General features: G+C 46.2%; 1 protein-coding gene across 4 annotated transcripts in view; it reads left to right on the top strand.

Moving 5' to 3' along the window:
• KCNIP1 (potassium voltage-gated channel interacting protein 1) overlaps window positions 1–21,395 on the top strand; it is a 342,478-nt gene that overhangs the window by 293,370 nt on the left and 27,713 nt on the right. The window lies entirely within an intron of this gene.

The following is a 21,395-nucleotide window of genomic DNA, read 5'->3' as shown; positions in this document are numbered from 1 at the left end:
GACCCGGCAGGATGTGGGCGGAGGGCGAGTCCGAGGGACTTCAAACACTGGGAATAGTGGTGGTCCTGTGCTCCTCTCTGAAACTTTTGCACTACCTCGGGCTGATTGACTTGTCAGATGGTAAGTGAACTCTTGCGCTTCCCTATTTTATAAGCATGTGGTGTTTTACTTTTTAAGCTTAGGTTGTTCGGAGTAACGCACAGAAGTATCGCCTAGACCTGAGAGCTTTGCAAAAGCCCTGCTAAATTCGAGCCCCCTGGCCCCACGCGGTGCTAGGGTCGCCCCAGGAATGGGGCTCTGTTCCGGGTGCAGAAACCTGGTGCGTGGAAGGCTAGGGGCGGGGGGCGGGGCGGGGGGTGGGGTACTTCCTGCCCCGTGAGTGTGCGTGTGAGTCTCGGTGGATTCCCAGCTGGGTGAGAATCGCACAGAACCTCACAGTCCTCTCTCAGAGTGTCTGATAGCTACGTTGTTGGTAGAAACCAATGACTTTTAGAAGGCATTATGTTGATGAACTTTAAGAAGTAGGTGGGAAGATTACAGTGTTTAAAACTTTTGTGAAATGCTGATCATTAGCAAATGTCAGTTCCTTCCCTTCTTTCCCCCACCAACTTCATCCTGAACCTCATAAGAATCCTTACCCTAAAATCACCTCATTAGCTGTGACTTTAGCTTCCATTGGGTAATGAGAATGTAGTCTGAAATTCAGGTTAACTATGCTGTTTCTGACTAGAAAGTTAGTGGTTTGGTTTTGAAAGTTAAAGGAGCTCAAGAAATGAAGAGTATTTTCTTCCTCCTTAGGAGATTTTGTCCCAAATAGGACACAAGTTGTTTATATAATTTTTATCACATAAAATTAGACTTCTGGAACAATTCCAATGTTGATGAGCAACACGTTAAACAAAACCAACCTCCAGTAATTTATATTCAATGTATATACAATGTGTATTTGATGTACATTCTTCCATAACTGGATCGGATTAATGTAGACAGAATTTCTCTTTCAAGAAGCGTCATATGCCGTAACTATACATAATAATGAAATATATTTGTAGACAAAGGACTAGCTGAAATACCAACCAAAGCTGAGGTAGACCAGAGCCTGAATGCAGGATGATGTGGTTGGATGAGCTCCGGACGAGCAGTCAAGAGACTGGCTCTTCTCAAGGATCAGTCTCCATTTAATCTTGGTCAAGTCATGTTTTATCTGGATCTCAATTCCCTTATGAGAATATTGATAATTTGCATTCTCTGTTTCATGGCATTCTGAAACGACCCAAACGTTTCCTTGTTTTCAGCTTTGTGCCGGGCACAGTAAGGCAGACCCTGGGCCCTGCATCCCTGCTTCAACAAGACCAGCTTCACTTTATCTGCCCTCTACGCCAGGCCTGCATACTAGGCGGCAGCTATAATTTAGGGAATCCATCACTCTACCATCCATGATTGTGTTTCCTTGAGATTTTGGAAGCTGAAGCACATTCACAAAACTTCTTTCTTTCTTAAAAACCACCTGAAACCGAACAGTCTGGAAGGACAGTTCTCTGTGCACGTAAGAACTCTTTTAGGCTCTGCCGCTTATATGCGCTCCCCACTCAGCCTGCCAGCCCATCACATGGAGCAAAGCCCCTGTTCTCACCAGATCCCAAAACCCTGTTTCATCCTTCTTCCAGGCTTCAAAGCAGATACCCGCTGAAATTGCAAATTAATGTAAGAGAAAGTTCTGGAGAAGCTTCCTTATAAGACTAAAGGTGCCATGGCAAGTAGTACCCTGCTCTTCTTTCCGCACCCAGGCATATCCATCTCCCTTCCCCTGCTTTTGCTTCTCAATATTACAGCTTTTGGTGTTATTTCCACGGAAGATATCAATTAGTCATCTAATGTTATAGTAATGAGGGGATCGGGGTGAAATGTAGAGAGCATATATTTAAGACCACCTGCAGGAACCCTAGGTGAAGGAAAAGATTAGCATTTAGTCAGCACCTACAATGTCCCAGATAAAGTGCCAGGTGCTTCTATATACATGAGCTAATGTAACCCTCGAAATAATCCTCTAAGGAAAAAGATTAAATAACACTGGAAAGTGGATATCATTGTCCCTTTTATATAAAGAAAAAGAAGGTAAGTTTAGAGAAATTACATAAATTTTCCAAAAACACAGCAATAATTAGGTGGAGATATTTGTCTCTAAAATTTTGCCCTCCATCCTGTATACAGTGGCTCAACAAGTAAGATGGCGTCTGTGGTCTGTCATGAAGTTTACACTACACAGTCCATAAGGCCATGTTTAAAGTGCATGTGACATGGGAAATTCTGGTCACTCATTTGAGTACCAAGAGGAGAATACCACCTCCTATAAAGTACATGGGGACCAATGTGATGCAGCCGTTCTAAACAGAGCATGGGAGCAATTCTGAAGAACCTGTCGGTAGTCTTTCCTAGGGCTTCATCTTATTCTCTTTTCCACTAGTGATTTTAGGATGGTATAACTACTGGGCCTAGAATCAAAAGAGCCCTGTTCCAGCCCTGGATGTGCCATTTATCAGTGGTGTGACCTTGGGCAAGTCCCTTTTCTTCCCCAGCTTTCACTTTCCTCACTTGTAAAAATGGAGACCTGAGGACAGGGGTTGTGTTCATTTCCTAGGGCTACGGTAACAAATTACTTCAAAGCAGGTGCCTCAGAACAACAGAAACACATTCTTTCACAGTCCTGGAGGCTAGAAACCCAGAAGCAAGGAGTTGGCCAGGCTATGCTCCCTCTAAGCCTCTAGAGGAGAATACCCCTGGCCTCTTCCGGTTTCTGGTAACCCCAGGTGTTCCCAGCCTTGTGTCGCTGTCACTGCAATCTGTCTCCACCTGCACACGGCCATCTTCGCCCCATATGTCTCTTCTTCCCTCAGCACTTCCCTCTTCCTATAAGACAGCAGGCATATTGTATTAGGACCCCCCTAATGACCTCATCTTAACTTGATTACATCTGCAAAGATCCAATTTCCAATAAGATCACATTCACAAGGTCACATTCTGGGGTTTACGACTTTCAACATCTCTTCAACATCAACTCCCCTCATAACAATAGTAGTAATGCTGCATATTGCTGTTGTAAGGATTAGACAAAATGTCACATGGGGAAATACCAAGCATATTATCTGTCCCATAGCAGGTACTTCATTAAAGCTCAATTCTTTTTCAGCCTTGAGATCATGCCAATCAAATGAATACACTACTCATCAGAGAACAGAAACAAAACCCAAGTCCATCAGGCCCTTCCCTTTGGATTTGGAAGTTGCCAATGAGACTTCCACAGTAGAAACACTGGGGAGACTTCCCACTCATACGCCACGTCACCGTGCATGCCCAGCCCTCATTGCCATCCTGCAGATCAGTCAGACTCCTCTCCTGTTCCTCCAAAGTGAGGACAGCAGCGGCTGCCGAGAGAAGATCGGGTCAGGGTGTGGGGTGACAGACAAGTAATGCAGCCCCCCCACAAAATTCAGAGACCATTACCTGTTAATTCTCTGCCTCTCTCACCTGGGGCTCACTGGGCCAGCCTGAGGCACCTTCACCCTACCAGATGGGAGACCCCTTTCCCCAAAGTGTCGTGTCTGCTGGCACCTGCTACAGTAACTTCAGCAGTGACCTCCTGTTGCTGGCCAAAGCATAACTGTAACTGTGAGGCGCCCATCAGTGTTTCTCAAACCCCATCCTCCTGCTGCCATATCTTAAACCTATCTAAACCTAAGGTAATTTTGCCATATCTCTAACCATAGCTTGTTTATAGAATTAGGAAGGTCAGTGGCTTTGAAAACCACCACAGAAAATAAGAGTACTAGTAAAAACTTCGCAAACTCCGGGAAACCATGAGAATCCAGGTGTGTATATTGGATTCTTTGTCTTTCTGCGCACTCTGAATTGTGTGAAACATGTAGTATTACTCCAAGTAATGCTTGCTGGATCTGCTTGATGGCAAAAGATTTGAAATGTAGTTTATATGAAGCCAACTATGTACATAGAAGCGGCTTTAATGATTTCTTATGGACTTAGTGCCTGTATAGTACTTTATAGCTTAGGGACCCATTGTCCATCGAGTGTTTAACTTGGACAGCAGAGAAATCTTGTGAGATGTGAAGATCTTATAGTGCTATTGAACTAATTTTATAGTTTAAAAAAATTTTTTTGTTTTTTACTTATTTTTGAGAGACAGAGAGAGGCAGCTCGTGCAGGGAAGGGTCAGAGAGAGAGGTAGGTACAGAATCTGAACCAGGCTCCAGGCTCTGAGCTGTCAGCACAGAGCCCGATGCAGGGCTCGAACCCACAAATCGCAAGATCATGCCCTGAGCCGAAGCTGGACGCTTAACCGACTGAGCCACCCAGGCACCCCTAATTTTATAGTTTTTAAAGAAGTGAAGTTCTGAGGCTTTGACTTCAAGGCCACATGGTTATAAAGTAACAATTTCAGGACTCAATTCAACTTTTCTGAGTCCTGCTACAGAACACTTTCTATTGTCCAAATGCAGGAAAATTTGTAATTAAACTATGTCTGGAGCATTGGGAATATCACTGTTTCTGCTCATTGAATATTTGTATCTCTCCTCTTAGCAAAGTAGTCATAACCTAACCCAGTTAGATTGCAATGGGCTGAATCATGGCTACCTCAGACATCCTGTCCTCGTCCCTAGAACTTATGAATGTCACCTTATAAGGAAAAAGGTTCTTTGCAGATGGGATTAGGTTAAGGGTCTTGAGATGAGGGGACTATCTTGAATTATCTGGGTAGGTTGTACATGTCATCATAAGTCCTAGAGAGGCAGGCAGAGACCAGACACAGAAGAGAAGATGGTGATGTGAAGTTGGGAGCAGGGATTGGAGCGAGGGCCACAAGGCAGGGAGCACTGGCAGCATGAGAAGCTGGACGAGGTCAGGAATGGATTCTCCTCAGAGCCTTTAAAAGGAGCATGGCAGGGACGCCTACGGGGCTCAGTTAGCTCAGCATCTGACTTCGGCTCAGGTCGCGATCTCATGGATCATGAGTTCGAGCCCCACGTCAGGCTCTGTGCTGACAGCTAAGAGCCTGGAGCCTCCTTCAGATTCTGTGTCTCCCTCTCTCTCTGCCCCTCCCATCTCTTTCTCTTTCTCTCTCAAAAATAAATAAACAGGGGCGCCTAGGTGGCTTAGTCAGTTGAGCGTCTGGCTTCAGCTCAGGTTATGATCTCAAGGCTCATGGGTTCAAGCCCCATGTCAGGCTCTGTGCTGACAGCTAACTCAGAGCCTGGAGCCTGCTTCAGATTCTCTATCTCCCTCTCTCTCTGACCCTCCCCTGCTCACACTGTCTCTCTCTGTCTCTCAAAAATAAATTTAAAAAACCATAAAATTTAAAAATAGATAAATAAATAAATAAACATAAAAAAATGTTAAAGGAGCATGGCCTTGGGGACACCTAGGGATATATAGCCAGAGGTCATATACCCTTCCACCACTGAGTAAATCAAAGAAGACAAATAGCTTACTCCTCTATAGCCTTAGCCTCAAACTTCCCTTCTCTTTTTCCTCTTTCTACCTCCAGAGCTGGTTATTTGTAATGCTCCTGGATATATTGTTATACTTTAAATGGTGTTCTTAATTCTTTATCTTCTTCATCCAAAAATCAATCTTGAATCCTTCAATATTGGCTTGGAGGCACCTTCTCTGAAATATCAGAAGACAAGGACACTGTTACTCCCTCTATTTCTCCTGTCTTTCCCTCTACCTACCAAATCTGTTAATTATATTATCATTTTTACATTGCCAAGGTTTATGATGTCCCGAAAACATCTTTCAAAGTAACTGGAAGGGTTTTCCTCAGGCCTCTTATCCCCCATAAGGACAATCCTATCTCCTGCTCTGAGCGAGCTCCAAGTTTTGTATCTAAAACTTTCTACTTGTACGAGCAGCAAGAGGACAGATATGCATTCTGCATCAGGAGAATGCATTCTGTGTTCAGAAACTATCCCAGGGGCGCCTGGGTGCCTCAGTGGGCTAAGCGTCTGACTTCAGCTCAGGTCATGATCTTGTGGTTTGTGGGTTCAAGCTCCACATTGGGCTCTGTGTTGACAGCTGGGAGCCTGGAGCCTGCTTCGTATTTAGTGTCTCCATCTCTCTCTGTCCATCCCTTGCTCTCTCTCTCTCTTTCAAAATAAATAAATAAATGAATGAATAAACATTAAGAAAAAGAAAGAAAGAAAGCATTCCAGTCCTTGGGAAGCTACAGGGATATCCGGAGCTGTCCGTGTTTAGAAAGCCACGCCTTCACTCAGCCACAGCCTGAAGACCTCCCCCCAACCTGACCAATAACATGAGACTGACCCCAGGTGCCACTCTGCTACTGCCCACCTTCTCCCCCAAACACACCCTGCAGCTGGGAAAATCTAAAATCCAGCACAAAGACACACTGGTTTTGCTGGTATAGAATACTGGAGGCATGAAGTCTGTCATAGCAAACCTGATCAGCATTTTTAAATATCTTTTCCTATCCAAGGGCATAGATTTTGAGAAAAAGTGAGGACCACATACAAATCAAAGCAACTACCTCTGACTGGCTTGAGGCTTTTTAGAGAAAGAGAAATTTTCTGGCTCTGTGGCCACCCAGCTCAGGTCTTGATTTCAGCTTGGGTCCTGATCTGACAGTTTATGAGTTCAAGCCCCAAGTCGGGCTCTGCCCTGACAGTGCAGAGTCTGCTTGGATTCTCCCTCTCCCCCCGCTCTGACCCTCCCCTGCTTGTGTTGGTGCTCGTGCATGTGTATGTATGCTCATGTGCTCTCTCTCTCAAAATAAATAAGTAAACTTAAAAAAAAATCCCCTGCCATACAAACAAAGTGACAGTTTGCCTGCCATCCCAGTCCCACATTATCCCCAGGGCCGAGTACTGCTGTGACACCAGTGCTCAGATTCCTGGCACTGACCCAGGAGGATCACCACCTGATTTTACATTAAGAAAAGTGAATATAACATGTACTTACGGAATAAACTGCACCTGCTTAGAAAGTCTCCTCTTTTCAACCCCAGAAGAAACTGGAGAGAAGGGAGAATGGGAGAGACAAGATAGGAAGGTGAGGGGCAGAGAGGAAGGAAGAGAGAAATGGGCAGAACAGGGGAGAAGGTGAAGAAGCAAGAGTGAGAAAGGGAGCGAGGCAGCCACAGGAAGCAGATTCAACTCATGCTCAGGTGAGGACTTGATCCTTTGTGCTTCATTGGGTGTCGAGTGAGTTCCAGTCTATAACCATCTGCTTTTAGGAGTCTGCTTAGCTTATTAACGGCTTACCAACTGCTCTTTGTACTCCAATCTCTAGAGCAGTGTGCAGTGAAAGAAAGTTCTAGGAGCCCACTTTGCACCTGAGCTGTAGCCAGAACTCCACCACCCTCCTACCCCCCTGGCCAAACCAGCCCCAGGGAAGAACCCAGCCTTTGTCTCCAGGGCCACAAACCTGCCTGTAAAGGGCAGTGTGTCTCATTACTTCCTCCTCAGGCATTTCTCCGGCTGGGCACCTGAGGCTCTCTGAAGTAAGAGTTCAATGGCACACACATAGTCCCCGTGTAGTCTGTTCAGCACGGTACTCCACTGATCTCTTGCCCTTGAAATAAGTGAGCACAACAGTATTGTTCCTTTATTTCCATCAAGGCAATATTCAAAGGCGAAAAAGTCAAAGCTGTTCCTAGGTTCCTCCTCTCTACCTTCACCCTTCCTCTCCGCACATTGCCCTCCACCCCTCCATCTTCTCTCTCTCCAGCCCCAGGCTCTCAACCTCTCTCTACTCAGGCCCATCCACTGGGATGCCCACTTGGGCTGGGCTTTCTGTGCATCCTCTCCTGACTTCCCAGCTTTTAATCCATCTCCATCAAAACATACCTTTCTGTGCTCTGATTAGGCTCCAAATATCCCTGAAAAACAGATCCCCACTTAGCTTAGGCAGTCATCCTGTCTGTGGATCTGTGTGTTTTTTTTAAATGATGGTACTAACATAGTATACTGACTTTAGGCTATCACCTGCTTTCACATTTGCTTATTTTAAAAACTAGAGAGAGCATGGTTGGGGTGACATTTTCCCTCACGAGACACTCTAAGCTGTGCCCGCTGAGGGAATGAGCTTTGAGAGAAGTTATTTCTGGCATCAAGAACGTACATTTGTTGAATAAATGAAAGAACAAATGCCTTTATCCTGATGACAAAGAGGAGACGTGAGGAGGGGCTGTCTGTGAAGAGAGGGAGTATGTCTGTCCTGTTCACCACATACTCCTTTTGCCCCTCACGGTGCCCAACATGTCCTAGAGGCTCAAGAAGTGTTGAATGAGTGAACAAGTAACTAATGAATGACAAACCCAGAGGTTCACCTTCAAAGCTTCCTCACACCTTGGAATGCATTTGGGGCCCAAGACCAAGCCTTCCAACTTCACCAGCAAGGACTCCACATCCCACACCACACAGTTATTTTTTGCTCCCCTCCAGTGGGCCTTCGCTCTCCTCCACAGCCTGGCTCCTTCTCCCAACCTCTGCATTCCCTTCCTAATACACATTCTAATTATTGACAAGCTTGCTATTCCCCCTCTAGCCTGCCCTGGGGGTAAGCCCCTGATATTTCAGAGAATATTCCAAGAATAGAGCAAGCTCTCCTACTTGACAACTAGATAGTCAGTAGCTGGTGAATGAATGGATTAATGTACAAATTTGTGGCCATCCCTGCTCATGCTTGAGAACACTTTCAAGCCCAACCCTGGACACCTCATTGCTACTTCTGTGTTCCTGAAAGAGCCCCAGGCAGCATGTTCTAGACCTGGACTACAGCCTCAGCCTTGTCCCTTGGGCACATCCATGTTCCTCTCTAGGTTTACCTCAGCCAACCATAAAATGAGTGGGTTGAATTAGATCAGTGGTTTCCAAATGCTGATCTATAAAATTTCCAGAAGGCACACCTTCCTTAGGGAAGGAAAAAAAAAATTCTCTTGCTTTCCCTCGTTATCCCCAGCATCTAATTGCTTTCATCTATTTTACTTAGCCTCAAAAATTGCTTTTGATTAAAGAAGTTCTTGCCTTAATCGGAGTTTGAAAACCACTGCTAACATTTAAGATCCATTCAAACTTGAAGTTTTTATGATCTCATGATTTCACACGAAGACACATGATGTACTAGCTTTTAAGGTAGACAGAGGGCTATGACCCAGCCAGGGCTCTATTTCTCTAGACCACCATCACCATGACAACCAAGCCTCAGTTAGGATATCAAATGGGCGCACTGGCCTGAGCCATACCCCTAGAACTCAGAAACCAGCAGCAGCCATAAAACATAGAGTTAACAAGAAATATATCTGTCCCTGTGGCTGCCAAGGTCTAAATAAGTTGAGGAAATATTGCAAAAGTCAAGATGAGATCACCAAGCATCTGCTAACAAACAGGTATATTTCATAGAACGTTCAGCTGGACAAGACCCTAAAAGTCATGGAAATGATCTGGTGTCATGGAAATAACCTTGGAATTGGAATCAGAAGCCAGAATTTAAACCCCACTTCTGCCATTTGCTGACTAATGACTTTGCACAAGGTTCTTAACTCCCATGAGACGGAGTTTCCTAATCTGCAAAATGGGATAATATAAGCCACCTTGCAGGATATTGGGAAGACTAATTGAAGTGAATTGTATGACAGCATCTGGCTCAGTGCTAACACTTTATAAATTCCCCCACAAGGGCCCAAAGGGAGGAATTGACTTGCCCAAGGTCACACAACAATGGCTTTATTATCACATTGCCTACAACTCAGCATTGCCATGGTCTGAGAAGATTCTGGTGCCCTGGGAGGCAAAGGGACCCACTAAGCCTCCTACTTAAGTTTCCAGCACTGCAGGGGTGCTGCCCTGGAGGGGGCGCTGAGGCACCACCCAAGAGTCTCACTCTCAGGAATTCAATATAGAAAACACATTAAGACCTGTTTACATGAAAGTGCTGTTTATAATTATTGTTCCCAATGGGATATTCCCCTCCTGCTTCCTCCAATCCTATTTTAAACTGCTCTGCTAATAGAGATTTCCTGGCTTCCCCAGGGAGACATTCACAGATGCTAATAGAGACATAATTCAAAAATTGCTTGATATACATGCCCTCAATTTTCCCCAAGAACCACGGAAGATACCCAAGCATGCAACGCACTCATCGGCCAGATGCAATTAAACATGCATGGTGTTAAGTGCGCAGACTGCTTCTTGGCCGGGTCTGAATTAAGTTGAGGCAATCACAGCACTTTTATCCTAAGATCCCTCCTAGGTCAAGTGCAACAGGAAAGAAGCAAGCTGCTGGATGGGAGCCCTGGAGACCCCTTCCTATCGAGTCTGCACTCCAAGGCTTCCCCAAGCCATTTGAGACAAGATAGGGAGGCTTTTAACAATTCCTGCACATCTGAAGAAGCAAAGAGTTGGTGCTGAGAAACTCTGGGAATAATAACTTCTATCGCTTCCATGTATAAAGCGGAGAAGGAAGGCAGAAAGAAGCTGGGCACAACACTACAACACTGCAATGTTACATTACAGAAAGATCTGGCTTCAGACCCAAAAACCACCCCTTCCTCCCTGTGGGACCCCAGGAGAGTCACACAAGCATTCTGAGTCTTAGCTTGTCCAGTGGCAAACTGGGGATACACATCACCTCCCTGGATTTCTCAGAAGAAAAAAGGAGATTCACAAATGTGAAAGCACTCACCGTATCTTCATACAGTAGAAATTCATTACTCTTCTTTGCTACACACTTTTTTCCTACAGTCTGAATATGGAGAGCACGGGCATGCTTATATGCTTGAAACAACTCAAGAATGTGGAGAAAATCTAAAATACACTAAACTTAGAAGGTTAAAAGAAGTAAACTAGACTGATGAAAAGAACTCTGACTTACCTGAAAGTAATAAAGTTAATAAAACTCAGCATCTTGAGAGAAAATGAATATAAACGGAAAATAGCATAGGTTCAAGGTGACTTTGGAGGGGTTTCTGAAGACTAGATCCATAACTGATTAATAAACTAAAACTAGAGAGAGCTGGCAAGGCTAAAAGTGGAAACAGGGCATCCCTGTCCACCCCACCTCTTTCACTACAGAAGGAATTGGAGCCCAGAGAACAGACATGCCCAGCCCAGCAAAGAACACTGAACCAGGGGGTAGAGGGATGTTGTCCAGTGTCCTTTGCCCTGGGCTGGCCTTCCTGAGGAGGGCCAACCCTCCTACACATTGTCCCATGAACGTGGAGCCAGACTGACACCCAGCAGAGTGACCCAGAGCTCTTCTTGCCAGTCCACACACAGACATGGACAGGAACAGGAAAGGCAGGAGACACACATGTTGCACACCCACTAAATGCACATTTGCGGGTGCTCACCGAATCCCCGGGAAGATGCTAAGAAGTGAGCATCCTTCACAAACAAGGAACTATTAAGGGGAAGACCATGAAATTGTGGAAGTCACACAATGAGTGTGTGACAGATATGGGATTCAAGCCACACTCCCTCTGCACAGCATCGAACCCTTTCCACATCTCCAGCTGACAGAGCCAAATATCTGACAGCAGAAAACTTGTCATCAATGTGACCTGATTGGAAGTGATGCAACTGAGCTTCAATCACACTATAAATGCGGGGGCGCCTGGGTGGCTCAGTTGGTTAAGCACCCATCTTCGGCTCAGGTCATGATCTCACCATTCGTGAGTTTGAGTCCTGCATTGGGCTCTGTGCTGACAGCTCAGAACTTGGAACCTGCTTCAGATTCTGTGTCTCCCTCTCTCTCTGCCCCTTACCCACTCACACTCTTGTCTCTGTCTCTCTCAAAAGTAAATAAACATTAAAAAATTTTTTTAAACCTGTAAATGCATTCAAACCCATCACATAAGGGTTTGAAAGAGCCCACACACTCGCCTGTCATATAAGGTGAGCTCTAGTGACTACAGCAGGCACTTTTGGGTTTTGCCTGGAAAGGAACAAGCGGGCTGTTTGGGGCCTTAGGAAGGGCAGGCAGCTGAGAGGCGGGAAGGCAACAGAGAGCTGGAGGTGGCTCTCCCCATGGCCTTCTCCTTCACCTGTGCAGCCCCTTCCAGAAAGCACCAGGGGAAGCTGCCCTGCTCACTCCTGAGGAGAACCTCAAACTCTTGGGGCAGATCTAGCACAGCCAGCCTGGCCTGGCCCCTCTTTGGTGACAGATGTGACTGTCCTCCGACGGACGGGGAGAAGTGTGAAGTCTCTCAGCCCGAGCCCTCCATTTATCTTCAGGACAATTTTAATTGGAAACCTCGCCTCGCTGCTGCCCACTTTTTCAGAAGTAATTAGAATGCTAATCTATAAGAAAGATGTCTATTAAAAATAAATTAATAATAGATAATACATTTTGGCTTACAATTTTGAATAATATGGCCATCCCATCTTAAAATAAAAATTCATATATTTTTAATAAGCCAGAGACATGTTTCCCAATGAACCACAGATGGTTCATTTTTATTATCCTATAAAGAGACATCATGGGTAAATGTTTTTTAAAAATGGCAAAACACAATCTCAGAGCTGCCCTCTTATGGAGATCTCCAAGCACTTCCTAAGTGATAGGGTTCCCTCCTGACATCGTGGAGACTCAGACGGGAAGGTGGTCTCCCTCACCCTGTGAGACTCACTGATCCCTGACCTTCATCTTTGATCGGACAGAGTCAGCACGGCAAAATAAAACACAACGTTCAAATCCCAGCTTTGTTACTCGATGACTAATAACCAAGGCATAATGATGGGTATCTGTAAAATAATCCTGGCGAGGTTATTTAAGGGGTATATGCTCCAGGGTAAAAAAGTCACTGGGCACAGCAACCTGCACTGAGAGACTCTCTTTAAATGCCCCTTTCTCGCCTCTCAACATCTAGAATCATGAGAAACATCTGAAGCTATTACCCCTGTGTGCCCAAGCACATACCTGGCATAGTACCTACAAAGAGAACAAATATCTTCCATCCATTTGACAAACATCCATGAACCCTGCCACAAGAGCTGTTGAATTTGGAGCATAAGTGTGAGCTATTCTAAGAAGGTGAAATGTGTAGAAAGCAAGGGCGGAACCAGCTCTTTTTCCAGCACTGATCATCAGCACAATTTAGCCAAAGGTACATCAGATTAACCAGACCCATCCCTGGAACAACACCATTGCTCCTGCCAGTAGGTAGAGAGAGGTGTGACAAAGCCACCTCCCAACCCTCCCCACAGTACAACCCAGTTCCAACACCCACCCAGTTGCTCAAGCCTGGAAGATCTTCGTCATCACCTCCTGATCCCTTTCAGTCACGCTCCCCTCCCCTACGTCAGCAGGTCTAGTAGACTCTATCTGCTGGAGAGACTGGAAATCTGCCCGCTCACTGGTCTCCTTCAAAGTCAATGTCATCTCTCAGCCAGTTGCAACTGTCTCCTAGCAAGTCTTTCTGCATCTACTATGAACAAACACAACAAAACAAGCAAGAACTAAAACCTCTTATTGAACAATAATATGCACCAGAAACTGTGTAACCAATACCCAGATTTAAAAAAGAAGAAGAAGGAGGAGAAGGAGGAGAAGAGGAAGAAGGAGGAGGAGGAAGAGGACGAGGACGAGGAGACGGAGACCATTACAGCACCCCAGAAGTCCCTCTTCACTCCAACCCAGTCACCTGTCCCCCAGGATAACCGCTCTCCTGACTTGTAACAGTGCAGATGCATTTTGCCGTCTATGGTAGTTAACTCATTCACATCACTGTGCAACATTTCATTGTGTTAATATTCTAACAATTTGCTGTTTATTTGAATGTTAATGGACACTTGGGTGAGTTTGTGGCTTGGAGGATTTATAAACTTGATACTTCTCCTTCCCATTGCTTTAAAGATAAAATCCTGGGGTGCCTGGGTGGATCAGTCTTGAGCATCCAACTCTTAATTTCAGCTCAGGTCATGATCCCACGGTCATGAGATCGAGCCCCATGTTGGGCTCCATGCTGAGAGTGGAGCCTGTTTGAGATTCTCTCTCTTGCTCAAAAATAAATAAATAAGCATTAAAAAAAATAAAGATAAAAGCCCTAAGCTGACTGGTCTGACCAGTTAGCCATCTCACCTGACATGTTGGCCATTCTGCTCCATCACGTGGCCTCCACTTACTTCCTCAAAAGACCAAATTCGTTCTCATCTCCTGGTCCTTGCACACGCTGTCCCTCCTCCCTGACACTCTTCCTCCTACATTTTCTCATCTTTACACTCTGCTCCCATGTGTGCAGACTTTCCCTCCCTCTAACTCAGACCAGGCTCCTTCTGGTTTTTCTTCCTCACACTGCCCCCACTCTTAATCTGAGTACTCAAGACAATTATAACTGCATATCCATGCGTGTGATTATTGAGTTAATGTGTCAGTCACACTGAACAGGAGACTTGCCTGAGTTCTTTGTGACCATGTTGCTGGCACCTGGAACAGTACCTGGCACAGAACAGGAGCTCAACAGACATTTGTTATGCAAGTAAAGGAATTTGCCATCCCTTTAAGGAGCCCATGGTCAAGAGAGACAGAAAGGCCTCTGTATCTATCATGCAATGGAGTGGCTGCTGTAGGAGAGAGATCTTGCCATACAGGTGCTGCCTGGGAAAGAAGGAAAAACTTCCATTTCAGAGGAAGTAGCCCTTGAGGTGACATTTTATAATGGATCCGTACAACTCCAGCAGGAGTCATTCACACTATAGTCTAAATAGTGCCCACTGGAAGAGTGCAGTGTAATGGGATAGATTTGGAGGAAACCCAGGAAATAAAGCAGCAAAGGGAAGGAAATCAAGTGCTAGGTGGAGTCGGAGCATGTGCAAAGGTATGAAAGTCACCCAGGAAGTCGGGTTGGGGAAATAGCAAGTACTCCTAGAGAGTGAGTATGTGTGGTGCTGGGTAACTTGGAGGAGAGAAGCAATCAACAAACTCGGAAACCTAAGCAAGGAGCAGATCATAAAAGACCTTGAAGGCCTTATTAAGGAGGCTGGCCTTTCTCCTTCAGGCAATGGGGAGCCATTGAAGGCTTTAAGGCAAGGGACATGTTCAGATGTATTTCCTTTGAACATCTTGTTTTCTCCTTCTTCAGAGCCTCCACACTAGAGGTTCCTGAAAAGCTCCCACCCTTTGCCTCTACACTTAGAATGTCTCTCTCTTTCTCTCTCTCTCACTCACACACACACACACACACACACACACACACACATCCCTTCCTTCCCATCTAGTAAGTTCCCACTCCTTCAGATTTCAGGCCCACCTTCACTGCCTCAGGGAAGACTCCCTCCACTGGACCAGAGCCCCTGCCACTCCATCCATAGCACCAAACAGCCCCCTTTTTGCAGTGCATCTCCCAGTTACAATTTTATATGTGTGTCTGTGATTCTTAGGTTAAGTCCGCCATGCACAAAATTGTAACCTCACTGGGCCAGCACCACACCTGTCTTTGCTCACCATTGTACTCACACTGCCCATCGAAGTGTCTGGCACATCCTGGATACTCCGCAGTTAAGTGCTCTGTGAATGGCTGCTTTACAAAGATCTTTCTGCCTGTTTGTGCAGATAACCCATTGGTAGAGTGAGGCTACAGTCTGGAAGCTGGAGTTTCCCAGTAGTCCTTGGGAAAGATGCTCAGTGTGTAGCATTTGGGCCCAAGGGATGTTCATGCCCCATGCTCCAGCTAAGAAATCTAAAGTAGGCATTTTGGTTTGTGTTTGTTTTAATTTTTTTAAGTTTATTTATTTATTGAGAGAGAGAGAGAGAGAGAGAGAGAGAGAGAGAGAACACAAGTGGAGGAGGGGCAGAGAGAGAGGGAGACACAGAATCTGAAGCAGGCTCCAGGCTCTGAGCTGTCAGTGCAGAGCCCAACACGGCTTGAACCCACAAACTAAAAGATCATGACCTGAACCGAAGGCAGACACTTAGCTGACTGAGCCACATAGTCTCCCCTCAAAGTAAGCATTTTGAGCCCACACCTAGCTGCAAAACCAAACTCTATTGACTGTATTTTCTTATTTTCCATTTTCTTGATATTCTGGCATCTGGATCTTGATCCTGGAGAGACCGCAGCTCCCAAGCTGGCTAATTTCTACAGATAGCAAATGACTCCCCTGCAAGTGGACCTTTGGCTCACAAACCCACCAATCCAGAGCCCACACCCCACCCATCTCTCTTCTCTAGCTCTCACACACCAAGGCTCCCTCTGCTCCAAATAACCACAGGGCCAGGTACCAGACCGCTGGGGACACCCCTACAGCCTAGAGATGGCCAAGATCATTCCAACTCTCCAATCCTAAACTTACCCAGCACACTCATCCTGCCTCACCCTTTCGAGGCTCTGGGCCATGCTCTCCCCCTCATTCCTCTCTGCCTCCTGACCTCCCTGGTGCTTCCCTGTGTGGCCCCACGTGGCATGGCCATGCCTCCTGTTTGTAGAGACCTGAGTATAGACTTCTTCCCTTGTGAGGGTCCTCTCCCTTTCTGCAAGTCTTACTGTGCCTGATTAAAACAAATCCCAAGTACATATTTTAACACAAAACCCTGTAATGCGTTCAGGTGTCCCAGGGTCCTGACTTCTCAAGGAGAAAACTGTGTGGTGAAGGTCTTTCTCATCCTCAAGGCCTTCACATGGTATCTCAGAGGACATGCATGAATGTTGCAGATAATGAACAGGAAGCTCGACGGCACCCTCGTCTCCCGAGAATCTGCTGTAGCCCCCGGAATCGGGCCCCGGCGTGGCGCTTCTCCAATGGCCTTGGGACCCACCAGTTTTACAAATTATCAACATCGCCCCATTAGCTGTTGCAATATTAAATTGTGTGACTGGAAATGAATGAATAATCCCACGGGCAAGTGAGGGAGACCAAGCAGCGGGGATTTAATAACAAGTCCTGCCCTCTCTCCAAGCAGAAGGTCTTCCTAATTAAATATTAAAAATCTATCCACACAGCTACAGCAAAAAAAAAAAATTGCTTTTTCAGCAGACTTGCTTTGAGACGCTTCCTCAAAAGACCCAAATGCTGTGGGAATGTCCTCTTGGAGACCCAGACGAGGGCGCGAGGGGACCACCAATGACAAGTAGTGCTGGGCCCCAGGCACAGGTCCTTCACGTGTGTTTTTGACACTTGGTCCTCATGAGGACCAGGAGACATGGTAGCATCACATCCAAGTGGCAGAGCTGGCATTTTAATCCAGTTCACTGTGGTGATACGCAGATATGATGTAAAACTCTGCAGCCAGGAGCGTGGGTTTTAGGATCAAGCAGGCATGGATTTGAGTCCCGTGTCCGCCATTTACTAAACATGTGGCCTTGGGCAGATTACCATACATCCCTAAGTCTCTCAACTTCTTTAACAGGGAAGAAGGGTGAGCTCACAGGGTCTAAGGAGGGTTCTGGGAGATAATGTGCAGTACGCACTAGATGCAGGCCTGGTAGCTAGGAAATGCTTCTGATATATGTCCACTACTGTTCTGTTCTGATCAATGGAAGGTTTGCCCCCCGCCACCCACAACATGACCCTTGTCCCCCAGTGTCTCAGAAATGCCTCTACCAGACTGGAGGGCATCCTGTCCAACCTCTAGCCAGGCTGTGTCCTTTTTTTTTCCCCTTTGCAAGCTAGGGAGGGGTTGTTAGGAGCCCTTTAACACCACATACCCCTTACTAGCTGCCTTTCCATGGGCTACTTGATTTAAATCTCACAAGAGCCCTGCAAAGTAGGGATTGTTCCCACCATTTCCCAGTGTTGAAATTGGGTTGATAAACTTAACATGGTGCCAAGGCCACATGTTTGAGGCCACTCTGCCCTCACCTGGCCTGGCTGCAGGGGCCCCTCCTTAGGGAACAGGCCCTGGGCTCTGGGCCCTACCCCGCCCCCCAACTCCCGGGCTTCTGAGATGCTCCTCATCTGCTCTTTAAGTCGATTTAAAAATAACCTTTTGGAAGTCTTCTTATTAGAAATCTGTATCAACGAGTTGCAGAAAGTTTAGGAAATACACGTGAGCAAAAAAATGTAACAGCTCTCCATAGCCCCAACCTTCAGTGATAACTGCTCAAAGTTTTTATGCATGATATCTTAGAGAGAGAGAGAGAGAGAGAGAGAGAGATTTCCTGTTTTACAAAGCCTGTTTTTTTTTTCCCACTTCCAGGAATATTTCTGAGAAATAATCTAAAATGCGTATGGAATTACCTGCATCCCTAATCCTGGCCCCTACTGTTTCCTATCTTCTTAGACTTTTGCTTTAATTATTATTACCCCTTTTATTTTGCATATTTTTAAATATTTTTTAAGTTTATTTATTTAGTTAGAGCTTGCAGGGGAGGGCCAGAGAGAACCCCAAGCAGGCTTCACACCATACAGTGCAGAGCCCAACACGGAGCTCAAACCCATGAGCCAAGAGACCATGACCTGAGCTCAAATCAAGAGTCACAGGCTCAACTGATTGAGCCACCCAATCTCTCCCCTTTTTTTGCATATTTAATCTCTTCTTTTTAATTACAGCTGGACCTGTCCCCACCCCACCCACCACAGGGTATGGGCTAACTGAAGTAAGAATAAAGGGGGAAGTTACCAGTTCACTAGAAGTTTTACAGTCCTGGGAGATTTTCTCCAGCTTTATTGTATTCTTGATGCCACGGAGTCAGGCCTCCAGCCGAACCTGATTCACCTTTGGCATTCTCAACAGGAATTACCAGGTCACTTGGCATTCCAACAGAAACTTCACACTGGGGATTTTATTAACCTATAGGGAGAAATGGGCTTTCTTCTCTGTCACTCATTTGCAGAGAGCTGGGACAGAGCCTAAGTCTTGGGCCTATTTGATTAATGAAGGCTCACCACTGCAATGAGCCAGCAAGGAGAGAAAGGACGCAAAGCCATCAGGCAGAGAACTGGCCTTGCAAAACCATTCTCTGTGAGGCCCCCGCAACCCGGGAGGGGCCAAAGACATCTCTGTTCTCTTATGATTAATATCAGCTCTCATTGGGTGATTAATGCTATAACTCGTAACTCTCCACTGGCTTCTCAAAAAAGCAAAGTTCTGTACTGTACTTGCTTTGCCGTTTCACACCCTTAAAACTGTTTACATAGACCCCAGAACCCAGCCCAAACGGTCCACGTCCACCTCACATTCCTCTGTCCCTTGTTCACAGAGTCCCTGCCTCCACATAACCGGCACTGTCTCTCTGGCCCTGGAGCAGGCTCTCTTCTGAGAGTCCTTGGAGAGAAGGCCCCCCCCCTCACTGCCTCTGGCCATCCCCTTCTGGTTCTTGGCTCAGCATGTGGACCTCCCCAGAGGAGCCCTGTACCTGTTTAAGTCCACAAGGCATCCCTCCATAGCACTTCACTCAACTGTAATTCAAAAGGTATTTACTTGAGAGTCTGCCCGCACCCAGGGACACGCACAGCCCTCCTGTTCGCCACGGGATCACACCTACCTCCAAAGGGGCTGGAAGTGCATCCCTACCTGGGCCTGTAAGGAAGAGAACCAGAAATAGTTGGCGACAGCACTAATGATCACCAAATTGTCATGGTTTGTGTGAAAAAAAGTGTTGTTCCACAAAAATCACATCACAACAAACAAAATGAAACACCAAATGCACTAGACCAGCCTTTCTAGGACCATCTTCACGATGAAACAAATAGCATCTATTTACAATTATCCCACCAGAAATAGCATGTTTTTAATCGTAGCATTAAAATTATCGAAACAGTCCATATACATAGCTTTAAAAATATTTCAAATAATAATGAGTGATAAGGTGAAAAGGAAAGTGTGCCTCCTTGCCTAGTCTCCTCATCCCATAATCCTATAGAAGTGATTATTAAAGATTAGGTGTTTCAGGGGTTGAGATGCAGGTAGGGAGGTCTGGGAAGGCTTCAGAGAGAGGCATGACTAGAAGCTGGCTTTCTTAAATATGAGATTTAATTTTCAAAGACTCCTATGATCCAACTGAAGCCTTCTGGTAAGGCACTTTGAGTCTCACGTGATGAGAAATACTGCTGTCTCCCAGCAGGGAATTTAGAAGAGCTAGGAATTCCAAGCCGGAGCTCCGAGCTGGAAAATTCCATCAAAGCATCACTCTAGGCTTAGTGGCTGCCACCCACCACTCCTCAAATTAAAAAGCTTCAGAGCCCTGTGGCCCACTAGTGTATTCACAAACTAACTCGGCTGATTAATCCTAGCTCGGCCATCCTCTTAAAACTACACAAGTCTTCCAGCCGGCCACCCTGGCTCCGGAGTGTTACGTGGACTCTGGTGGTGGCACGCTGCTCAGCCGAGCGGAGACACCCGTTAGGAAACTGAGCCCAGCTGTCCCTGCCAAGTGAGGAGGGGACTTTATCGAATGCCTTCAACAAGCCAGGCACCCCCTCTGCAGTGGCTCCTTGGTCCTGACAGGCAGGGAGGTGGGTATTGCAGAGCCTGTCGGAACGCTGAGTTTTGTAGGCTGGAAATGACTTGCTCACACTCACCAGCTGTTGAGCTGCAGAGCTGGGATTCAATCCGACTGTTTCGACTGCAAAGCCCACCATCATTCCCCTCTTGCTGATGCTGAATTCGGCTGCCACCGTCCCCAGCCATCGTGTATAAAGTGATGACCCCCATGACCCACTTCTCTCTAGTGCTGGAACCTTGCTTTGTTTCAGTCACCGCACACATCGATCGCCACCTCTGCTCACTGCTCTATTCACCGACCCCCAGTGCCAACAAGAGCGGCTGGCACGTAGTAGGCACTCATCGATTATTTGTTGAATGAGTGAGTGGTGCTGTGAAAAGAACACCGACCTGAGTTTAATCCTGCTCTGTCAGGAATCTGGTGTGTGACCCTGGACATATCCACTTCGCTCTCTGGGCCCCAGGCAGCTGTATCTGCGAAGTCAAAGGGCAGGATAAAAGTGTCTCTTTGTAACTCAAATGCCCTGTGGCTCCTACAGCTGGTCACCCAGAGCAAAGGTTGCTTTCATCCTCAGAAAAGGGTAACAAGATTGGAAATGCTAAATGAATGGCAGAGAGCTTGAAGCAGGGGAGGGGCTGGGGGAGGGACTCTTGAAAACACTTGGTGTCTGCCCTCCTGCCCCCTCAGGCCGGCTTCTGTAAATTCTCAAGCGTGGAAGTATGAGAAGCTTGAGTAGAGGAATTTGGTCCCTGACTTGCTGAGATAGAGCGACAACCACAAAAGACATAGGAGTGGGGCTCAGGGGAGACCCAGGGGATGGCCAGGAAGCATCGTTAATCAGATGATGAGATCAGCATTTGCTCTTCAACCCACCATCTTTGTGATTTCAGGGAGGTCTCAAGATCTCTTGATGCCATTTCCTCAAATGGGAAAATTAATATGTTCTCTTTCCTCTCTGTACCTCAGTTTTCTCCTCTGTAAAACA

Source organism: Suricata suricatta, chromosome 6 (genome assembly GCF_006229205.1).
Source record: "Suricata suricatta isolate VVHF042 chromosome 6, meerkat_22Aug2017_6uvM2_HiC, whole genome shotgun sequence".
Taxonomy (NCBI): Eukaryota; Metazoa; Chordata; class Mammalia; order Carnivora; family Herpestidae; genus Suricata; species Suricata suricatta.
Note: the sequence above shows the minus strand (reverse complement) of the source record. Positions and strands in the feature narration are given on the sequence as shown.